The sequence below is a fragment of the Carassius gibelio genome, chromosome B11 (genome assembly GCF_023724105.1).
Source record: "Carassius gibelio isolate Cgi1373 ecotype wild population from Czech Republic chromosome B11, carGib1.2-hapl.c, whole genome shotgun sequence".
Lineage (NCBI taxonomy): Eukaryota > Metazoa > Chordata > Actinopteri > Cypriniformes > Cyprinidae > Carassius > Carassius gibelio.
In genome coordinates, this window is record NC_068406.1 from 1,162,327 (window position 1) to 1,176,966 (window position 14,640).

Sequence of the window (14,640 nt, forward strand, 5' to 3'; positions counted from 1 at the left end):
TAAACATCTATGCTATCTTGCAATAAATCTGATTTATATGTTACTAGCAAAACATAACATAACATAAGAAGTAAATATAAGGGTAAAATTCAGTTTAAGGTGTCCTTTTTAAAGTGTTATTATACATTTAAGTACGGAGTAATATTAATTAACTACTTGTGCTTACTATGGTTAAGGTTAGTATTAGAGCTTGGCTTAGGGTTACTTCCATGTAAATTGATTATGGATATTTAAAAGAAATTGTAATAGTAAGTACATGTAACGTTTAAGAAGGACACCTTAAAATAAAATGTTGCCAAAAAGTTGTGATGGGCTGCCAGAAGAGACCGTTTTTTCATCTTCTGTCCATATGGTGTAATTACATCTACCAACTGGGGCTTGATGAACCAAGCTAACCAGCAAATATTAACCTCTTGACCTGAACAGTCTCGTGGATCACATGACCAGACACATTATATTTATTTTAGCTGAATAAGGAAATTTCTACAATGTACAAGTGTCATAAACAGACAATTTTTTTTTGGACTGGAAGTACAGCATTTTGACTGATGCAGTAGCAGTCTTTTAGAAAGGTTTTGTTGAGTACTGTTCTTAGTACTTCACAGGGTATTTTCACATATACTGATATAGGTTTACACTGTTATAACATGCATATGATGTAGTACAATTTTCTAGATGGAACCTCTACCTTGTGGTACACTGACTTCTGCAAGTTATTAATTTTTAAACATAAATTAATGATATAACCGTTGTTTTAAAAAGGAAATTGAGAAAACAATTAATGCCACAATGCAAGCAACATACATTAGTAGGCCTAAATGTAGCCTATTAACTTTTACTGAATTAATTTGTTTAGATTGTGTTAAAGTTTGTGATTAAACAAAAAAGTTCCCTGTTGCTGGTCCCCTTTTCATTTTACTTCTGAGCAGATGTGTGGGAATGAATCATGTTTGTTTAATGTTCTCTCCCGCGGGATAATAAGATTGTTCGCTGATTTTTTCGCTCATCGTCACTGAGATCAGATTTAACAGCGGCGCGCATCCGGGGAGCGCGCTCGACTTCAGAGCCAGAGACAGTTCATCTGTGATCCACTTCACTCGGCTTGTTCTCACCGGAATAACACACGGTGAGTGCTGCTCTTATACTCTTTCTCATGCTTTAAAGATAATGTTATATCGTGTTTTTTTGCGCAAATATTTTGACGGAAACATATTGCGAATGATTTTCTGTACAATTCGCTCGGCAAATAGATAACTTGTGCCTCTTCTTCCTTTTCTGTCCTTATTACATTTTAAGAGTGTTTCATTTGTATTATTTTATATTATTATTTTCAAATGTAATCAAATTATGAATGTTTATTACAAACTGTTACCGTTCTTTTAAAACTTAACAGTTACGCATTTTCACGTTTGTCTATGCAGGATACACACTCCGTAAGCAATCGCTGTCTCTTCTTATTATACTCAAATTATTTATAAGCAATTTCGCAATTTTTTCGTAAAATGTTCATGTTATTTTATGAGGGCAGTAGAAAATGAATGATGCGTCTGTGCGCGCGCAAGTGCACAAGCTTGATCATATCTTGATGTTCATAATTGTGTGCCTTGAATTGAGTGGGCAGCTGAGTTTGAAAGCATGCAATTATACATGAATTTCAATTATACTCCAAATAAGTCTCTTTCTCTCTCTTTGTGCACACACAACGAACTATACGATTTTTGTAAATAAAAAGAATGTCAAATTAAATGGTAAAAACCGGTTAAGTTGCGTTATCAAATACAATGTGTATTAAATATGTTTACATTCAAACACTGTTACAAATATGAATTTGATCATTTATTTATTTGTCCTTTATTTGGCCACAGTTGCTGGAATGGTTCGTTTTTAGAAACTTTAAGTCATCGTGGTGTTCTAAGGTGTTATTATCAGTCCATTTTATGTTAACAAATATATTTTAAAATATAAAATAGATAGATATAATTGATATAATATAATTTAAAGACATGTACAGTTAGGTATCACAACATATTCAATAACAAAAATGCCATTCAGTAATAGGCCACCATCAACCACAGTGTTCTACAGTAAATGTAACAAAATGATTTTTACAGTCCTCCAAAAAATGTGATTCTGTGACTTTAGAAGATTGTTTTAGATGCATTTTTTTCTAGCCCTAATAAATGCTTGAATCTCATGCGGGCTGTATTGTCATCCTAACACAGCTGCACAGCATTAGTGTAAATCTAAAGTGGTGCTAGGCATTTTTAAATGTGTGTTCTAATTACAGAACCACACTCCTAAAGAATTATGTTTTTAGAGAAGATACTTTATATTGATCATAACTTACAGTGGTATCACGACATTGACTGCACAATGCTGAATGAATGTCAAAGAAGTCTGAATGACCTTCTGCTGATTCTTGCTAGAGGGCGATTGTTAAGAGAGAGCAGACGCTCCAAATGTAGACCATACCTAAAACACTTTGAATCGTTTCGGCTATTAAGAGACCCCAAAGCAGATCAATAAAGACCTTTGTGTGATTTGTTCCTCAGCCTCCATCTCCTGCTGGCTAACTGGGAATCAGTCTTTGTGGGACACTGGGGACAGCTGGTCTATTGCTTAACAAATGAGACACTGTCTTTTCTCTCCCGCTTGTATGGAAACTGCTTTGACTCAACAGAGATGTTTCCGTGTGGACTAGTTTTACGGGTGATGTCACATGGCCTGGTTCTCCATGTTCCCTTCTTTTTGTTGTCTTCACACCTCACAACATGTCTTTACAGAATGCACGCCCGCTCAGTATTATGTGCTTGTGCATCTGACTGTTTTTGGGACAGGATGAAGGAGGTTCCCTGCTGTGAGGATGAGCAGCATTCTGCCAGGATGCTCAGCTAGAAGATAAGGAGACACATTGCAGGGAGCCAGTTGTGATACTGCAAAACAAAAGCGATATTTGATGGAGCACCACATGTGTTGTAAGCAGTCACACTGGAGACAGGATCTCTTTCTATCTTTCCCTCAGCTCTCTTGGCACCAGATGGATCCTCCTTATGGCAGTTTTAACACTTGGCCTGTTGTCACACGTTTTGTGTCCTTGACACTTTTAGAACTGCCAAAACGAACAATGTGAGGTGTGAAATTGCTGAAGCTGTTTGTCAAGAGATGGGCGCTCTCATTTGTGTAGATGGGTTTATTTCCATATTTTAAAGCATTCTTTTGTTTGTTTGTTTGTTTCCTTTTAGGAGGCCGTCAGTGAAATCTTAATGTTTAATCCAGCCTTATCTCAGATTCTCAGAGCAAGATTGTAACGATGCAATTTGCAAAGCTAAGCACTTGTTTATTCCCTCTGATTGATCTTAGTCACATATAATGTGCTTGTACAGACTGACACACCAGCAGTGCAATATCTGACTTTTCACTGTTTTACAGTGAAATCATTGGTGTCTGTTATTCTCTCTTTCCACATTTAGTCCGAAGATTAAGGTTGATTCTATGCTAAAGTTTTGGTACACTATCTGTCCCTGTGCCTCAGCATTGATACTAAATCGGTATCTCAATACAAACGACAGTAGGTCAGCTGTTAAATGTGCATGATAATTGACACAATTACTAATCTAATGATTTAAATGCTGTCATATTATGGAAGCATATGGGTAGCCATATTCAATTTGGGATGTAATATGCAAAATGACAATGCAATATGTAAAATGGCAAGGCATTTCTGTATTTACATTTACATTTTCCAATACATTTGTGCAACGTTTGGTGCAAAATGAAAATTAAAATTTAATTACATAATTTTCATTTGCCATTTCTTAAATGTAATATTGCTACCCATATGCTTCCATATCATATAGGCAGATAAAGTTAATATTTAAATCATGGTTAAGAATGAACAACTAATGACCTTAAAAGCCAATAAAACCTATTCAATAATGCAGTAATAAAACAAACATCAATTTATAATCAAATTATCAAGGCAAATCTCAGCATATTTTCCAACTATATTCTAGAATTTAAAATAAATTGCAATTAAAGCGAAAACAAAAAAATTCGATTAACAATTAGCTGAAATATTCCCAAATTAGACAGAAAGCCAAACTCCAGCATTTTCTTTCATGTCCTTTCACTTTGCATGAACTGCTGAACTGTGCTAAACATGAAAAGTGCCTAAGCAGCACTGTTTGTAAGTTGCACTGCTTTATGTACGCATTAGACAGCAAGGTAACTCTCTAGGTTTTGTAGCAGAATATCTTTGATGCTTCTCAATAGTGCCACCCTTTCTTGATGATTGTCTTCACGGTCTGGCAGATTTGGTTTTTGAGAAATTTTGTGGGTGTGAATTGGCCCTGGGCAGCATCCCCTCATCATTTTTGAGTGGAGCTAATCACTTCTACACACCAAACATGACCCATTCCTAAATATCATTATCATCTAACTACGGTAGACCTACATATGATTTCAGGAATAGAAAGTTATTAGATTAGCTGATATCGACTGAGAAACTGTTCTCTGTGTCCCGTATGTGGTCTGTACTCACCTCATTCAGCATCAGGAAACTCAGACAAAGATATAACCTTCTTAGATCTTCCAGTTGATATGATATGTACTGTATAGAGAAAAATCCTTCAAGCCTTCATCCTGCTGAAAAGCTTTTTTTTTTTCTTCTTCTTCTTTTGCTTTCTGGAGGTAGCAGGGGTGCAACAGATGGCTTATGAAGCCCCAGATCTCAGCAGGAGGAGATGTTGAAGACCTCACAGTGGAATCTCTCCCTCCTCTTGAGATGTCAGTGAGTTCATTAGTGAGCTCCACATTCCTTTCAAACTTTTGCACAATACATGTATCACCCATGTCTCTTGTGGAGGCTTTTATCAGTTATCCACACAGTAGTAGGATCTGAAGTTTGTTTGTCGCTATGTTGTGCTCACACATATATACCCTCTGTGGTAACTCCACCACCTCGCTGTTTTCTTTCTGGGAATTTTATCCTTTTTTTTGTCATTCTTTTTCTGGGTCTGGATCTCGTCGTCTTTTGCTGAACTTCCAGCCCCATGCTGGGCTCCACGTTGTGACTCTTTGCTGAATATCTTATATCATCTAAACTTGCCTGCTGTTGTTCCACAAACAGCAGAAGTACTACTACATGAATCCACAGAGACCTCTGGCTATACTTCTGTGTGTTGTATCTCATATGTTGTGTGTCTGACACTGAAGCATGTGTTTGTGATTTGTTTTTGTGATACGACAGAGGATCTGTTGGTAATTGGAATGTGCTTCCAGGATGTGTAATAAATTAGCCTATTTTTGTTTGATGGACTGGAAATTGCAAAGAATTAAAATGTTAAAAATATATTTAAGATATACTTTAGCTTAGAGATTTTTAACAAAAACATTTTTGTCAGCTGAACACTTTTGAACTGAAATATTTACTTGATCTAAGCCTATACACTGGAGTTTTCATGTTAAAGCTGCAGTCGGTAACTTTTGACGCTCTAGCGGTTAATAAACAGAACTGCTTGCATCTTGCGGAAGAACATCGTAGCCGGATCTACTATTCTCTGTTTATGTCTATGAAGAATCACAAAGGTACTGGGTTACTCCGCCGCGGTATCCCCGAAGCAATCTAAAATAGTCCGAATATATACACTTATTATAGGTGCACCCTAGTGATTCAGGACAAGCCAAAAACACGGTTTGGAAAATGGATTCATGGTGTACTCGCTTATTATATACATTTTTCTACATTTTGAACACAAACAAAGTTACGGACCTCAGCTCTGATTGGTTGTTTCTTAACGGGAGCTGTCCGTAACTGCAAATGGCAATAGGACCAGAGGAGCCAGAAAAGCTTGATTTTTTTTACAGATTATCTGTCTCATATTCTACTGTCAGGACATAATGACAGGTTTAACAAATATGTAAAAAATATATTTTTACAAAAGTTACCTACTGCAGCTTTAATATTTTAATAAGTTAATTACATATTCATGTTCAATATTTTTTAATGTCAGTCACATGACATGCTCATAAAGAGTCAATTATTTCAAGTGTTTTATTTATAAAAAATTGTTTAACTTTTAATGTTATGATTTAAAGAATTGTTAGGCAAGGCAAGTTTATTTATATAACACATTTCATACACAATGGTAATTCAAAGTGCTTTATTTAAAAGTTAAATCATAACAATAAAACAAGGAATTTAAAAATGTTTAAAATGATTTAAAAATATTTTTTTATTAAATTTAAAATGGTTAAAAATAGGAAATTATTATATATAAAATACAGTGCAGTCAGTGCTCATTTAATAAATGCACAGCTAAACAGATGAGTTTTGAGTCTATATTTAAATGTGGCTAATATTTTAGAAGATCTGATCTCTTCTGGAAGCTGGTTCCAACTGCAGGCAGCATAATAGCTAAAAGCAGACATCCCTGGTTTTGTGTGAACCCTTGGTATTTCTAACTCGATCCTAATGCTAAGATTTTCTGGTTCTTGACAGAATCCTGGCAGCACGCAGCAGCATTATGTATGAGCTGTAGCTGTCAAATACAGTAGTTTTCTTGGGAAGGCTGATGAGGAGACCATTACAATAGTCCACCCTGCTGGTGATAAAGGCATGAACAAGTTTCTCCAAGTCTTGACTGCAAACAAGACAGTATGCTGATTTATCTACTGCTTTTTTTCTTTATTTGACATGAATACAGAATCTAAGGTCTGGCTCCAGAATCACACCAAGATTCTTGACTTGATTTTAGTTGTTTGATACCTAGAGTCACAGTATTTATTCACCTTGAGAAAGTCATCTTTTTTTCCAAATGCAATGCCTTCAGTTTTATCCTTGTTTTAGTGAAGTTTTGGAACATCCAACTTTTAATTGCATTAATGCATTGGCAGAGGGAGTCAATGAGGCTGTAGTAATTTGGCGATAAGGCTAGGTAAATCTGGGTATCCTCAGCATAGCTGTGACAGGCAATTTTGTTCTTTCTCATTATTTGACTTAGTGGGAGCATATAAAGACTAAACAAGACTGGTGCAAGAATTGAGCCTTGTGAGTCTCCGCATGTTATGGACATCCATAGACTTATTCTCTCTTATACTCACATAATAACCTATCCCTTCAAAATATGACCTGAACCATTTGAGTACTATCCCAGAAAGCCTGACCTAGTTTTCCAGTCTCTCTAGAAGTATGTTATGATCGACAGTGTCAATTAAGCCCCTTTCACACTGCACGTCGGACCCGCAATATTTCCGGAACATTGCCGGGTCGCCTTCTGTGTGAAAGCAACCACGTCCCGGAATTGATTACCGAATTGAACCCGGGTCGGGGACATAGTAACATTGCGGGGTTCGACCCGGAACGAGCGCTGTGTGAACAAAAGCCAGATCTAATTCTGTGTCGAAGTGATGACGCGCATTATCGCACGACTCTTTTACCGGCTGTTCTGAAAGAAGATCAACATTCGCGACGAAAACATATGTGCAAACTGTAATGAAGCAGAGATCAGTTAGTTACTCACTTTCTGCGCTGACGCAGAGATCGTTTGCTTGCTTCAGTGAAAGTATAACGTGCCTAGCGTTGTCGACTCGTACATTACACGTCACGCGCTGATGTCACGTGTTGTTACGGGATCTTCAAGGGTTGTGTGTGAAAGCACGCACATATACCGGGTCATCGCTGGCAGTGTGAAAGTGCCAAATCTAGCGACCAGGGACCAATTGCAGGAACACTTTACCCCTGTATTTGCCGGAATGGCAGTGTGAAAGGGGCTATACAGGACTAAGACCTAGTAGTTCCAGCACTGATATTTTGCCAGAATCAGAATTAAAGTGAATATCATTTATTATGTCTCAATGCTGTGAGGTTATGAGAGGTTAGAGATTATTATGTGAGTCTGTGGCTAAGTGGTAGAAAAGGTTTTGGGTTCAATTCCCAGGGAACACGCATACTGGTAAAAACAAAAAGGTATAGTCTGAATGCACTGTAAGTCACTTTGGATAAATGCGTCTGCTAAATGCATAAATGTAAAAGTAATGCAGTTGGAAAAAATTGTCCAGGTATCCATTTGAGTTTAAGTAGTAGTTCAGCTGATTTAAAAATTACCTTTTCAATAATCCTGCCTACAAAAGGAAGATATGATATTGGGAGAAACCAGGCTCAGTCTCAGAACTGGCCAGATGAAACCAGTAGTTCAATTCCAGGCTGCAGCAAAATCACTTTATGCAGAGGACTCATCTGCTTCCTGTGGGCTTGTCCTGGTGGCCTTTACTGGTGATCTGTCTTTAGGGTGCATCTAGTTGTCCTGGTCTCCGCTGACATTAAGGGCTGTCGAGGTAATCTCTAGGTGCTGATCCACCATCTGGCCTTGATATGTACTGGATCCGGGTGACTGCAGTGACCCTCTGATCTGGACACAGACTGGATCTGGTGGCTACGGTGACCTTGGAATAAGAGAGAAACAGACTAATGTTAGTGTAGATTCTTCTAACGATGTAGCAAGTACATCGGGTGTTATTGGAATGGTTCCCACTTCCGGTTGTCTTAATTCATGCAGCCTAAAAATCCTTTAACAGATTTGAATATTGTGAAAAACTGTGTTTAATTTTGTTCAGCTTCGGCCAAGAATTTTCATTTCGGTTCATCCCTATTAGTGCCTTATGTGTAAGCCAGGTTAAAGAGATGGGTCTTTAATCTAGATTTAAACTGACAGAGTGTGTATGCTTACCGAACAGTGTTAGGTAGTTTATTCCAGAGTTTAATTGCTAAATAGGAAAAGGATCTAGCAAACAGAGGAAATACATAATAAAAGTAGTCAAGTGATCAAGTGCAAAGACCGCATGTGTGGGTATGTGGACAAGACATCTATTTTTAAATCTGCACTAGGCTTTTTCCCGCATGGCATGTGTGCATTAGAGACAAACGTGGAAGGCTTCATTGCATAGAATATGCACTGTGAGACACGTACACAGTGCTTGAAAGTGCTTCCAATTGCGGTTATTTTAGGGTGTATTCACACCTTTCTTGTTTGGTTAGATTGAAAGGAACTTTTTTCCCCCTTTGGTGTGTACCTTTTTGGCAGGTGTGAATACAGCAATCGCACTCTGGTGCGCGACAAAAAACTGAACCGAAACCCAGCTAAAGAGGTGGTATCGGTTCAGTTAGTCTTTTACTTTATATATGTTTGAATTTCTGCCATTTGGAATGCAGTATGTATTAGATGAACGAAAATCACATACTGACAGACTTTTACATGCGCTTTTTGTTTTTTTGTCCTGACTCCCGAAGCTCGCAGATGCTGTTAAATGCACTTGCATCTACTGGTGGTAGTTGACAAGAACCCCATCCCCCCCCCCCCATGATTGTAAAGCACTTTGGGTGTACAACAATACACAATAAAGTGCTATATAAATGGATCATTCATTCATTCATTCATTCATTCATTCTTGCATCTACTGTACTTTCCTTATAGGAAATTGATGTAAACACAGTCAGTTATGTTTTCAGAACAGGACAAAACATCTGATATGTGTAAATAGATCTGTGCATTAGTGTGTAAGCAGTCTATTAAAGTTGCCTATATCTATGATGATTAATAATTAAATAATGCTGAGAAAAAACAAAGACCCATAACTATGATTATTTGTAAACTTTCGATACTTGATCCATCCCAAATACTGAAACTGCTTTTTGTTTATCAATTGTAATTGTCTTTTCCCCACTTTATTACTTTATATTTCATTTTGAAGGTATATTTACTTTTAATTCTTAACAATAATTAATTAATATATTAATTAACATAATTATTTAAAAAATATAATTTAATAAAAATGCGCAAAATAAATTTGATATAATAGTGATGCATTGTGACATCAAATTGAATCGAATCATTTACATGATAAACATAATCCAATTGAATTATGAAACCAGTGCCGATTCACTCCCCTAGTGTCATCAGCATACCATTGAAAGCTGACACTGTGTTTCTTGATGATATCTCCCAGGGATAACACGTAACTTGTGAAAAGAAATGGCCCTAGTACTGAGCCTTGAGGTACTCCTTAATACACTTGTGATCATTATGATACCTTTTCGTTAACTGCTATGAATTGATGGTGGTCAGATAAGTATGATTTGAACCATGCTAATGCACTTCCACTAATGCCTACAAAATTTTCTAGTCTATGCAAAAGAATGTCGTGATCAATAGTGTCAAATGCAGTGCTAAGATCCAGTAGCACTATTAGAGAGATACAACCACGATCAGATGATAAGAGCAGGTCATTTGTAACTCTAAAGCCCCGTTCACACCAAGAACGATAATTATAAAGATAACGATATTAGCATCCACACCAGTGAACTATATCGTCTGTTTATTCTAAGCGCACATGCGTCTGCCACTTTAAATTCTCAAGCTCGTTATAGCAGGATGGATTCTGATTGGATGTCAATGTTTGTATTGTTCATCAGCTGGAAAAAATTAGTTATGAAAATTATTCCAACTATACCGTTTCTCTATGCCTTTATCATTATAGTTGTAGTGTGGATTCTGCTATTCTTTAATATTGAGAACGATTTTTAGAACTTTATATTTATCTTTATCATGCTTGGTGTGAACGAGCCTTAAGGAGAGCAGTCGGTGTATGGGTATTTTTCCCGGGTATGATGTGGTCTAAATCCTGACTGGATATCCTTACAGATACAATTTTTCTCTAAGAAGGAATATAATTTTGAGGATACGGCCTTTTCTAGTATCTTGGACTGAAAAGGGAAATTTGATATCGGCTTGTAATTAAATAGTTATTTGGCGTATAGTTGTGTTTTTTCAATGAGAGGCTTAATAACAGCCAGTTTTAAGGTTTTGGGGAATATCCTATTGACAATGACAAATTAATAATAGTCAGAAGAGGATCTATGACTTCTGGAAGGACCTACTGTATTTTAGGAGCTTAGATGGTATAGGGTCTAACAAACATGTTGGTTTAGATGGTTTAAAAATTATATACAATTCTTCCTCTCCTATGAGTGGAATTGTTCCTCAGGGTATCTATAATGTATGTCTGATGCGATACTGTAGCTGATGGATGCTTGTGAAAAGAAATGGCCCTTGTACTGAGCCCCTAGTCTTCCTTCTGTTCTCCCTGTTGGATTTACTCCTGTGTTGGATTAATAAAGACTCTTTTGATTATTCTCAGCTCCGTGTTCCTTCCGGCAGCCTAGTGACAGTAGCATGGCACCGTAGAACACCTTAGGATAGTTACACATTTGGAAACAGTGTAATACTCACATTTTTTGGGTAAAACATCATTCTCCTGAAAAGGTGAAAATGGTGTGTGGTCTTTGGGGGAGAGGTCCTACCAAGCCCAGCAGGGTGCATGGCGTCAACATCATTCAGCTCCTTCAAAGCTCCACCTGTTAGTCACATGACCGTAGCCAGTTTTTGTATGGGATCTGCATAAACTCAAATCACCCAGAGCCTTCATTTATAAATACTTTTCAGGAATCTTAGAAGTTTTAAGACATTTTGGTTTGTTGTTTTTTTTACGCATTTTTTATTTTATTTAATTTTTTGGTATCTTTACTGGTGTTTTTTGTGTGGTGGATGAGAGACTAATGAACACACTTGTCATACTAACAAAGTCTACAGGGGAGTGCTCATACTGAATATAAACCAGCAATTGTGTGGAACCAAAGCTCAGGGGTTGCTCTAAACTCTCTCCGGTTGTGCAAAGCACACAGTGCGTACAACTGACTGATAAAGCCCAAAGCAGTCAGTGTGTATTCCCAAATGAAGTGCCTGCAATCTTGATACAAATTTTCTCTGGCAGGAGTTTTGCTACCCAGCCTCATATACAATTTCCTTCACTTAGTCTTTGTGGATGGGTTTTTAAATAGCCCACAATAAAGTCCCCTTGCTGGCAACACTACAAAATTATCTCTGCAGGTTGTGAGGTGCATTTATGTGTCTGTGGCCGATAAGCCTTTTTCAACTATCGATCCACACAAGCTCAATACCCCATCCTCATTGATTTATCATACGCCGCTGTCTTCACAGAGCGGAACGGCTGCCTGAGCGTGTTGCCAGGTTGATGAACTATCCCTGCCCACATTAAAGGAAGTCTCAGAGAGACCTAAATACGCTAATGCTGACACCAACACAATGTAAGCAGACACCCCTATAAGCCCATAAAGCATGGGCAATAACTCAATAAAAGCACTAATTGATACTAATGCTAATGGTAGCAATAACACAATGCTAAAACCTGTATGTACAATGCCATATCTTTGGATGAGCGTAGGAAACAAAGATTGGTGGTAAGCCTTGTTTTGTCTGCATGCGAGACATTTTTGAATCTGATTGCGAAGTGAAAGCTGGATAATATAAACCATGGCATATCAAACGTTCCTCATTACTGCCCAGTTGTACAAAACCATTCTCATTAAATTCTGCTTTATTTCATTGAGCTTGATTCATTACCTAAAAAAATGACGGCACTGAGATACCAATTATAAGGCAATAATGGTGAGAGATGGAGCTGTAATTTAAGTTTTGCCATCTTAATGAGCTCTCCAGCTGCAAATGCAATGAAGAGTAATGTTCTCCTCTGATAATTTTACTTGCATCTTAAAGGTGGCAATAAGAATGTTGGATGTACTTTATGGAATCATTACGACCATTTATTCATCCAGCCAAAATGTATTATAGGCATACTAATTCATTTCCAATTGAGTAAATTTTGCATATAAAGAAATTGTACTTTTGTGAAATTTGATTAACATAATGCACACTCACATATCCAGTCCAGTCATATCTAGAATGTTGAGATTAAGCAATCTGATGATTGAGGTACTACACTTTTAATACAAATAATAATAATCATTTTACTTTTTGAGTGGAAAAGTAAAATGTTGCTGTAATTTAATAAGCAGTGACACAAAATGCTTGGTCTATAAAACAGCCACATAGCCTCAATCCGACATTATCAGAGGAGATCAGAAAACAGCCATGCGCCAGAATGAAACATAATGTTAAAAATGTAAAAGATTTCAAAAGTAATTATATTCATTATTTTCTTTTAAGTTATTTTCTGTGCCTTCTGAATAAGAGCTTCAGGTACATCTCTAGTAGATATCGTCTCAATTTTATATCTGATGCATGACCTGGCCCTAAACAGTCTTACTACCTACAATGAATCTTTTAGCACATTTTGGAATAAAATGGCAGTTGGGCAGTTTTATATTTCTTGCTATTTTTCTCACTTGTTGATATCATACACATGTATAAATTTTATCAGTTCATGCATTCCCTGGGAATCAAACCCATGACACTGGCATTTTGTGCACATTGATCTAATCTTTGAGCATGGTTATCACTAGTAGAAATGTGGTTTGGTCACACAAGCCTAAAACCACATAAACTGGCTAAATTATTATTTTCTGTTTCTTTGCAGTTCCTCATCTACAATATACAAAATTCATATAAATGCAACCCACAAGTAATTACTGTGGACATTCTTGTAAATAAAATGACTAGTAGCCATGAAGAATAGCCTTGCTCCATCGTTATAAACATGACAAATTAAATCTAAAGATATCTTATATGTAAAGTTAGCATTTTTGTATCAGTTACAATGATCTTAAATAAAATAAAAAAAAAACAGTCTTAAATACAGGGAAGGTACCATTTGAGGTAATGTGAGCAGGTTTCAGGAACAAAAGACAGAGTAAAGGGGCCAGATTTACTGAGGGGAGCATCTGAGGATGAGAGCAGACCTTGGATGATCAAAGTAAGACCCATGTCACTGATTTGCATGGTGAGAACCTCCTCATAAGCTTAACTTTGATATACCACCTGAGGAAAGATTCTTCTTTTGGATCCTCTAATTCTTGGCCTATGGGAATCCAATCCTGATATTTAGTCTGACAAGTTTTCTCAACACATTTAGGTTGCCTTTGAGCTCTTGTTTATTTCATGTCAAAGCAAAGCAAAGCAAACCAAAGCAAATTCATTATTTAAATATAAAAGTATATTTCTGGATGTAACGTGATGCTCTGGTTTGTAATGTGCTGGTTTAAAATGAAAAAAAAAAAAAATCTGATTGAAAGTCCCTGAAAGTTTGTCAGAATCTTTTAGTTTTTATTAATTTAAGCTAATAAACATGATTAACAGGACATATTGGCTATAACATCCAAACCTTTGGATGTTATAGCCAATAGACTGGATTTTTGGATATAGTGTGATGTAAAATAAATCTGCCAGTGTGTCAATGATGGTCAGCATATTAATTTATTCAATTATATATTAAAATGTAATTCATACGTACGTACGTACAAAAAAAAAAAAAAAAAAAGTTTTATGTGATGAGCATGTTTTTTATTTTTCAAATAATAATAGTAATGCATTTTTTTTGGTGGGGTGGTGGGCATTCATAATATTTGAAATATTAATGAAATTTAAGCATTCATAATGTTCCCAAATGAGTGTTCGGAAAGAAAACATTAAACCAACCAAACAAAAAGGAAATTATATCATAGGAACCCAGCAGACCCTCATGGCTGTTTACCAAGCTCTATAAGTCTCTTATAGTATCAAATAATTTACAGCCATACTAACCTTACTTTCTGTTGTAAAATGCGGTCAC

At 36.6% G+C, this 14,640-nt stretch overlaps 1 protein-coding gene across 4 annotated transcripts in view; it reads left to right on the forward strand.

Annotated features, from left to right (window-relative positions):
* Nucleotides 1–990: 990 nt before the first annotated feature.
* LOC127967987 (draxin) overlaps nt 991–14,640 on the forward strand; it is a 33,916-nt gene continuing 20,266 nt past the window's right edge. For 2 of the 4 annotated variants that reach the window (XM_052568767.1, XM_052568771.1), the window contains exon 1: nt 991–1,126. The gene's annotated coding sequence lies outside the window, so the exon portion shown is untranslated. Of the gene's footprint in view, nt 1,127–4,693; nt 4,786–12,041; nt 12,161–14,640 lie in introns of those variants that run through there. The other 2 variants (XM_052568768.1, XM_052568770.1) reach the window with 2 other exon arrangements.